The following is an 8,424-nucleotide window of genomic DNA, read 5'->3' on the forward strand; positions in this document are numbered from 1 at the left end:
ATTATATCATCATTGTAAAATACCATAATACTAGTCTAAGTCATAACTACTTCTAATTATATCATCATCATTTTTCAAAATACCATAATACTAGTCTAAGTCATAACAACCTCAAATTATATCATCTAATTTTGCAAAAAATACAATAACAAAAAAGAGTTGAAATAGCTAAGTAGCAAGTAAGTTTATCATCATCATGTCCACAAGTTCATGACTTTTACTCTCTAACATTTGTTCTTCAAAATTTGTGACCTTAATTAAGTTCGTTTTCCCCTTCAATATGGTTTGCCTGTAAACAAAACAAAAAATAGTAAATCAAATATAAAACTACACATTTCTAATACTAATAATGTTTAGACTAACAATAAGTGATTTTTCTCATCAAGAGTTTATTAATCCTAAAGGATTCCTAAAAATCAACCATTAATGCTAAAAAAAGAATATCTCAAGCAATCATGAAACTAGCAATTCGTATCTAACAAAGAACACAAAGAAGTTTAATCAATCAATAAATCAATCACTAAATGTTCTTAATAATTAAATCTTCAAAAGAAATCAAAGAGATAACATGTTAAATTATTTACCTATAGTGTAGTTCAATTTCTAAGATGGTGGCTGGTGTAGTTAAATGCTTAATACGGTGCTCTTAATAGCTTGTGTTTTGTCGTTACCTAGAAAGTGCTTAAGTTAGTACTTTTGAGCTACAACATTCATGCCTCAATAATTAGGTGGGAAAAATAAGAAGAAATATAAAAGTAATAGAAAAAAAATTAAGATTACCATAAAATTATATAATATATAATTAATCAACCTCAGTATATATTATAACTAAAAAGAGAAATAGAAAGAACTGATATCGATGTATCAATTTTGAAAGTGCTCCGATGATGTGATTGAGTATAAACTGTCACTTTCCACTTCTACCAAGACTTCCAATTTATACCAACAAAATTCAAAACAAGAAAATAAAGATAAAAAGACTAAGCTATGAGTGAAAAAAAAGTATAATTGGAAAAGGAGAAAAAATCACAAACAACATTTTTTTAGGGTAGTTTTCTAAGGCTTTCTAATCTAAACTGATTCCTTAAAATTTAACTAAACTGAATTAGAATCCTAAATCTCTCCGCCATTCCTCCATTCCTCCATCTTCGATGAAATTACAAAGACAAACAAGCAAACAAAGGCAGACACAGGTAGAATACAAATAGTACAAATAGCAAGTATAACAACTAGCATGTTATAAGCAGTTAGGTATTCCCAGTTAATACACAATCAAACAATTCAAACAAGATGCACATGATGCATGCCTGTCCTATGGCTGATGAGGCTCATTTGTCAGTTATCAAGCCAACCCGACAAGTCTGAAACCCTTGGACTATCTCCCGTCGCGCATCCCCATGAGTCTATGCATAGCTTTTTCTCTTTTCATTCATAATTCATACATTCATATATATAACTTTACTCAATGGGGGTTACCATTCCCAGGAATTTATACGTGCTCGGTCACCCTTACGACGTAGGGTCAACAGAGTATCAAATCTCAACTTGGAATACGTGGTGGCAAGCCACGGTACTTTACCCAAGAAAACTCGTATCTCAAATAATCATTTCACATTCATTTATTAACATCTCATAGTCATTCATTATGGCTATAAAAAATCACTTTATACCTCATATGTTTGCATCTTTATACATAGTTTATCATAACCCGAAGCAAGTGGGATGAAACCACAACCCTTGCGTCTACCCGGTGAGCCTTTATACTAACTAACCTATAGCAAGTGGGGCAAAACCACAACCCTTGCGTCTACCCAAGATGTACGTTCTCATATGCTCAAGAGGAACAAAGGAGGGGATCCTAATCTCCCACCATCTTGTTGGGGGCGATTTTATAATACCAGGAAGAACAAAGAAGGGGATCCTCACCTTCCACCATCTCTTGGGATCGCACTTTCGAGAAAGAGTACTCAAATGCAACATTCATTCTTTTCTTTAGCCAGTTACATAATTCAAGTAGTATATATATACATATTCATCCTACTTCCTCATACCTAAATCATCACTTCTCTAACTTTCTTCATCCTCAAGTTATCACCTATTCCTAGCTTCAACTCATTACTAGGCTTACTAACAAAATTTAGGACCAAAGGAATGAAAATAGAGGTTTAGAAATTTAAAATTAGACTTAAAAACAAAAAATTCAGTTTTTTGCTAAAACACGGGACACGCGTACGCGTGGACCACGTCTACGCGTGGGCGTGAAAAGTCTTTACTCGCGCACATAAGCTCCCTGCTTGCGTACGCGTGAATCCCAACCCGAAAGGGTTGGTCATGTCGCAAGCATGTGGCTGCGTACACAAAGCCCATGTCACGCGTACGCATGGGCCACGAGTACGCGTGGACGTACGTTTTTCCGAAAATTTTGCCAAGTCTGAAATAGCTGCAGAATTTCAAATTTCAATTCCAAACTTCCGACGCGCATAACTTTTTTGTTTGAAATCATTTTTCTTCCGTTCTTTGAATGGCGTAAACTTCACGAACCCAATTTTCATGTAAAATAAGTTTGAAATCATTCAGAGATCTAAAAGCCAAGTTATGGCTCACCAAAGTTCGATAAAAAACCAAAGTTACACCAAATCTTCAAACCTCATTTTCTTTAAAACTCAAATCCAAATCAACATACCATACTCATAACCACCAACACAACAACCTTCATATAATATCATTTCTCAAATCAACAATATCACGCATCAACCTCCTTATATACATCAACAAAAATTCTCATTTTACCTATCCAACATATATATATACACATTATCATTAAATCATCATTTGACATCCATTCAACAAACACCAAATCCACATCACAATTTTTATCAAGGTTACTAAGTATTAAATATTCTCATACGTTTCAACCTATCTATGGTCATCTAGCCTAAGTTTTCACAGAACATTATATATTAAATACGTGAAACCTAAACTATACCTTGGCCAATTTTTACGTATTACCCGAGACAACCCACTAATGCACCGAACACAACCCCAAGAGGTCCGAAATCACCAAGGCAACATCACCCAACCTCCACCAAGTTTCAAGTGTCCACAAATCAAGCTCCAATTAATATATATACACCTAACTTCACATTACCACACATATACATATCCAAATTTAACACCCAACACACAAAATTAGAGAATTAACTAGAGTTCTAGGATTTTCACCTTACCAACAAGAAATTGAGACAAGACTCGGCAAGTCCACCAAGGCAATTTGATCCTAAACACCAAAATTACGCAAAATCTCAATGCCTCAAAATCTTAATATTTTCGAACTGAAAAAGAGATAATAGAAGATGAGAATGTGATTTCCTCACCTTGAAAGGTACCAGGCTTTGTAGAGCTCATCTCTGCGGACGCGTGGCCGCAAACGGTGCGGCAATGGGAGCTCCGGATCAAAAGTTATATGGGTTTGAATCTATGCCAAAGGTTTGGAACCTTTTCCCCCTTTCCTTGCATGATCCACGGGTTGTTCATTGAAGAAGAAGAAGAATGAGCTGATGCTCACTAACTTAAAGGAGTTGTTTGAGCCCATGGCCCGGTTTAGATCCGGTTCGGCCCGTTCGCCCTAATCTTGGGCCAAATTCTTTGAAATTAGTGTCAAAATTCTTGTTTTAATTAGCTCTATCCTATTTTACTACATAATTAACATTTCTAATTTTTTTTATTAAAATTAATTTGTTGATTAATTATTCACTAATTTTCCAGGGTTTACATCCTACCCACCTAGTTAAGAATTTTGTCCTCAAAATTCAGATTCAGTTATCTAAAAAGAGATGTGCGTAGTCCTTCCGCATATCTGGTTCGAAAGATGTGGGGATAGATTTACCCAATACACCGCTGGCTCGATTCTCTTCAAAATCTAAAATAGTCCGTCCTCGTCACTAGCTTAGGCCCTAAAATCCTTTGGCTACAATAGTTAGTCTTGATTTGCTCGTTGATTCCAGCTTATTGAAGTAACCTTCATGAATACAGGACTTCCTTCTTCGAACTTGAAAAGTTTTATCTTCAGGTCCACATAACTCTTCTGTCGGCTTTTCGTGGTAAGAATCTTAACTTGAATCTGTTGTAGCTTTTCTCCGTCATCTCGGCTATCAGATTCAGGAACTGAAAATGTTTGATACTCCAGTTTCAAATCAGCGTAAAGACTTTTAGCGCATCGCAAAGCCTTACCTTCTTCCTGATGTATAGTCTCGTTTAATATTTCCAATAAACAGTTTGCTCCGATGGGCGGGATGCATTTAGGTTAACTGACCCATGATCACCTAACAACATTACTTCCTATCCTAGTCCTCAATAACCCATTTCATAATTAGTAGCAATCCCTTTGTACTTTCATTGTGAACCCTTCCATGGTTACCACATCTCGGATGACTCTTGGTACTCGTTCCTTATCTTCGAACGTGTCAAATATTTAGTCACACGTGTCGCCACATTATCCATCGCTTCGAACCTCTCAACCCTATCTTATCAAAATTGGGATACATTTTAGCAGTCATCGGTTGAATCAAAATCCGTTCTCGATGGCTTTGGACAATGGTTTATGTTCCCACTTTCTACATTAGGCATACTAATTTCTTCTTGTACTTTCGAATTCGTTTCTTCATTCCTCCCAGTCTTATTCTTTATTTTCCTCGATCTCTTCTTGATTTTTCTTTTGTTTACCAGGCTTCGACATCCTCGGTAGCTCTCTATCGTCTTCTTACAATTCCTGTATCTCGTCTGTGCCATGTTTATTTTAAGACTGTAATAGGTTTAGTTTGACTTCTTCAGCTACACCCTCGATATCCAACTTAGAGTTCCAACTTACCTAGCATTCCTTCATTCGAAATTTATATCCAAGCATTCCTCAGGAACTTCTTGCTCAGGGCGTCCGTCACCACTTCACGATGTTGTATTCGCACGAGTCCTAAACCGCTCTGGTAATGCATTGCAATAATTTCGAGTAGTTAACCAAGTTCGGGTATTATGACTACTGGCACAGAGGTTAATCCTGCTCTCAAGATTTAAAAGCTTTCTTCGCATTCAGGCACCCAAACAGATGGTACATTCTAGCACGTTAACTTACTCATAGGCATTACAGTCGGCAAAAAATTAAAGCTCCAAAATTCCTCTTGATAGTGCACACTTACATGTTTTACCTTCCGCGTCCAAAAGTCTTGCTCTAAGAAATCAACATCTCGATGTTTACAGCTTGGATTCATACACGATACTAATATAGGCTCGAGTTGGTTTTCAAAAAGTCATTAAGCTCGAAAGACGAATGAACAATACGAACGGTACTCGTGAGAGATCAGAAAGAAAATCTTGTATATGGTCAAATAGAGTTGTACCGAAATAATGAAATGCACAAGAAGAGAAACCTAGGTGCATCTCAAGAAAAGAGTTCAAATCAAAGACCTTCGGTAGAAGGAATAGAGCATATAGAGTCAAAGAAGTCTCAACTGATTTTGAAGAACACAGTTTGCGAATAAGGGCAACTATAGCCACAGCGAGCACATAAGATTCAAGGATTACGCGTTTATACTAAGACAAGCTCAAACTCATCCTGAAAAAAACAAGATTCATGCATATAAGGAGTAAAATTAGAAAGGTAATCAAGTCATTTAGGAAGAGCTCCAGATAGAGCTTCAATGTAGGTTTCAAAAGAAGGATTAGATCGAATCACGAAGGTTTGTTGGCACTCTCTCTCTGAATAAGGCTTCCTGCCATACTCTTCCTTCTTTTCCGGCATAACCGGCACTTCCCACTAAGAAATAGTTGTTCAGACAATTTCCTCTTCTAGTACTCCCTTCAAGAATTGTCTCGAAAACTCTCACATATAGGGATTTGGCCTCATCTTCACTCGTCGCTTAAACAATTAGCAACTAAAGGTCACATTCGCTCTATTCCTCTTCCTCGTAGTTTACTGTCACCGGATTTCACACGATAACTCTGCGTAGCTCTCAACAGTTCTGATTTCTTAGATATAATCCAACCTGCTTTCGCTGCGTCACTCTGATTCTTATCCTTCAAGAGCCTAGCCACTCCTCTAAGTTAACTAAATATCGCTCCGTCTCAACAACTAATAGTCTTCGACTAATCATTGACTTGGACTTCACGATTATCAAAACTCGTCATGCATCACAAATGAATATTACATATCAATGGTATGCAAGGTGGTTAAAAGTTCAACTGCTAGTTTGCAATTACCTCGGGTATGAGAATCAGATTCGGGTGCATCCCGGCGTTTCCTGTGTGGAATATCTTGATCTATATGCCCTGGATTCCCGCACTCGTAACATACACCTAGCCCGGCCCTGCATGGTCGGTTTGGATGGTACTTCTTGCATCTTGGGCACCTTAAGTCTTACGGTTGATTACTAGTCTGCCCTTCTGAGTCCTGCCCCTGACGATTATCGTTCCTTCGGTCATTGTTCCGGCGTTGAGAACGTGAAGTGACAACCCTCCCTCTTAAAACTTTGGCTCCTTGGTGTACTCTTCATCTTCTTTCCCTTTTTCTCTGTAAAATATTCCTAGCGATTACTCCTCGTCACCACAGTTCTTCTTGAGCCTTCTCCCATTGCTTGACCTGTGTTAGTTAACTCCAGATAACCCATTATCTCCACTGGTACCACTACACTCGGAGCATTATTTCTGCCTTCGTGTTCATTTCCACCGTCGTTACCAACTCTGGCTTGTGTTTCCATTCTATCCATTGCTCGGCTGGTCGCAGTAGCAACAGCATTGATGAATCCATATTTGACGATAAATTTTGGTTTGATTTGAGTGGATTTCATCATATAAACCGACTTTTATTCACCTAAATAGCATGCTTTTGTGTTTTCTCTCTAAATTATGTCCAATTGTGAAAACATGCTATTTTGTGCTTATTTTAATTAATTTTAGTCCACTTTCATTCCATTTGATGCATTGATGTTTTTGATGAGTGATTTCAGGTATAAAGGTTGGAATGACTTGATAGGAGTGGAAGAGAAGCATGCAATTGGGAGAAAGCGTGTGTACGCACAACTCCTGTGCGTACGCACAAGTCCCTGATTGTGCCTTCATTAAAAAGTCACGTGGCTCACGATTTTGAGGGTTTCCAGACCCATTTTTGAAGGCTTTGAGGCATAAATAAAAGGGCTATCAACACTATATCATACCATACTTCATACTACACACTTAGATAGTTTTTAGGATAGTTTAAGGTAGTTTAGCTTAGGTTTTCTCTCAATTTTCCTTAGGTTGTAATTAGGGTTCATCTACAAGTTTTCAATTTCTAATTTTGATCTTGGTCTCTAGCTTATTTCCAATGTAAGTATTTCCTTAATTTTCTCTTTTATTACATTACTTATTCTACATTTTCTTATATTTTCATTTCCTTTATCAATATATATATATGCTTTTACAATTTTGAGTTCTCGTTCATGAATTTGATATTTGATGGTTATTTTATATTTGTTGAGTTGCCTTTGTTGATTTTGATCATTTAGTTGTTCATAGCTTTTATCATTTTTCCAATTTTACCATATTTTATGATTATACCCACCATGTGTTTGATGAAATGCTAATTTTGATTATGGGGTAAATTTCCACCCCTTGGTTTGGAGAAATGAGTATATGGAATACTAGAGTCATAATGTCCGACATTTAGTGATAATTATTGGGTTGTTAGTTATTATTGTTTCTACTAACGCTAGCTTTTTACTAAGGTAATTAGTAAGTTTGCTAGGATTTGTGGATTAATAACAATTATGCTCATTTGACTTACTCTTCGATGTTAAAGGTTGACTATGTGAGATTAATCCATCATAATTATCATAGTTGTGGTTATGGCAAGGAAGGGATTCCATAACTCATCCCAAGTCAAAGTTTCATCCATGTTTTGAACCGGATTTTTCATCACTCTAAAGCTTTACTTGTTCATATTACATACTTAATTCATTAATTCCTTTATTAGTTTATTAATTGCAATTTTTGACCGTTCTTTTATTTCTTTAATTGTTTTCTTTCATCATTGAAAACCCCTTTTTTGATCTCACAACCAAAATTGTGCGCTTATTGTCACTAGTTCCTAGGGAAGAACGACCTGAGGTTTAATTACTCTCGGTTATTTTAAATTGAATTTAAACTTTGATTGGGAGGGTTACTTGTCGGTTTGGACTATGCTATCAACGAAGAAATTGGTTTGCTAAATTTTTGAACCGTCGTAATTCTTTCTATCAAGTTTTTGGCGCCGTTGCCGGGGAACTAGTGCAATGAGTGCTATAATTTTAGTTGTTGTGAATATGTGAATAGTGTGAATAGATACTTTTTGGGTTATTTGATTGTTTTTGCTATTAATCAGGATTTTGTTTCTTTTGTTAATTGATGTCTTTAGTTTTT

Source organism: Arachis hypogaea, chromosome 18, assembly GCF_003086295.3.
Source record: "Arachis hypogaea cultivar Tifrunner chromosome 18, arahy.Tifrunner.gnm2.J5K5, whole genome shotgun sequence".
NCBI classification, from domain to species: domain Eukaryota; kingdom Viridiplantae; phylum Streptophyta; class Magnoliopsida; order Fabales; family Fabaceae; genus Arachis; species Arachis hypogaea.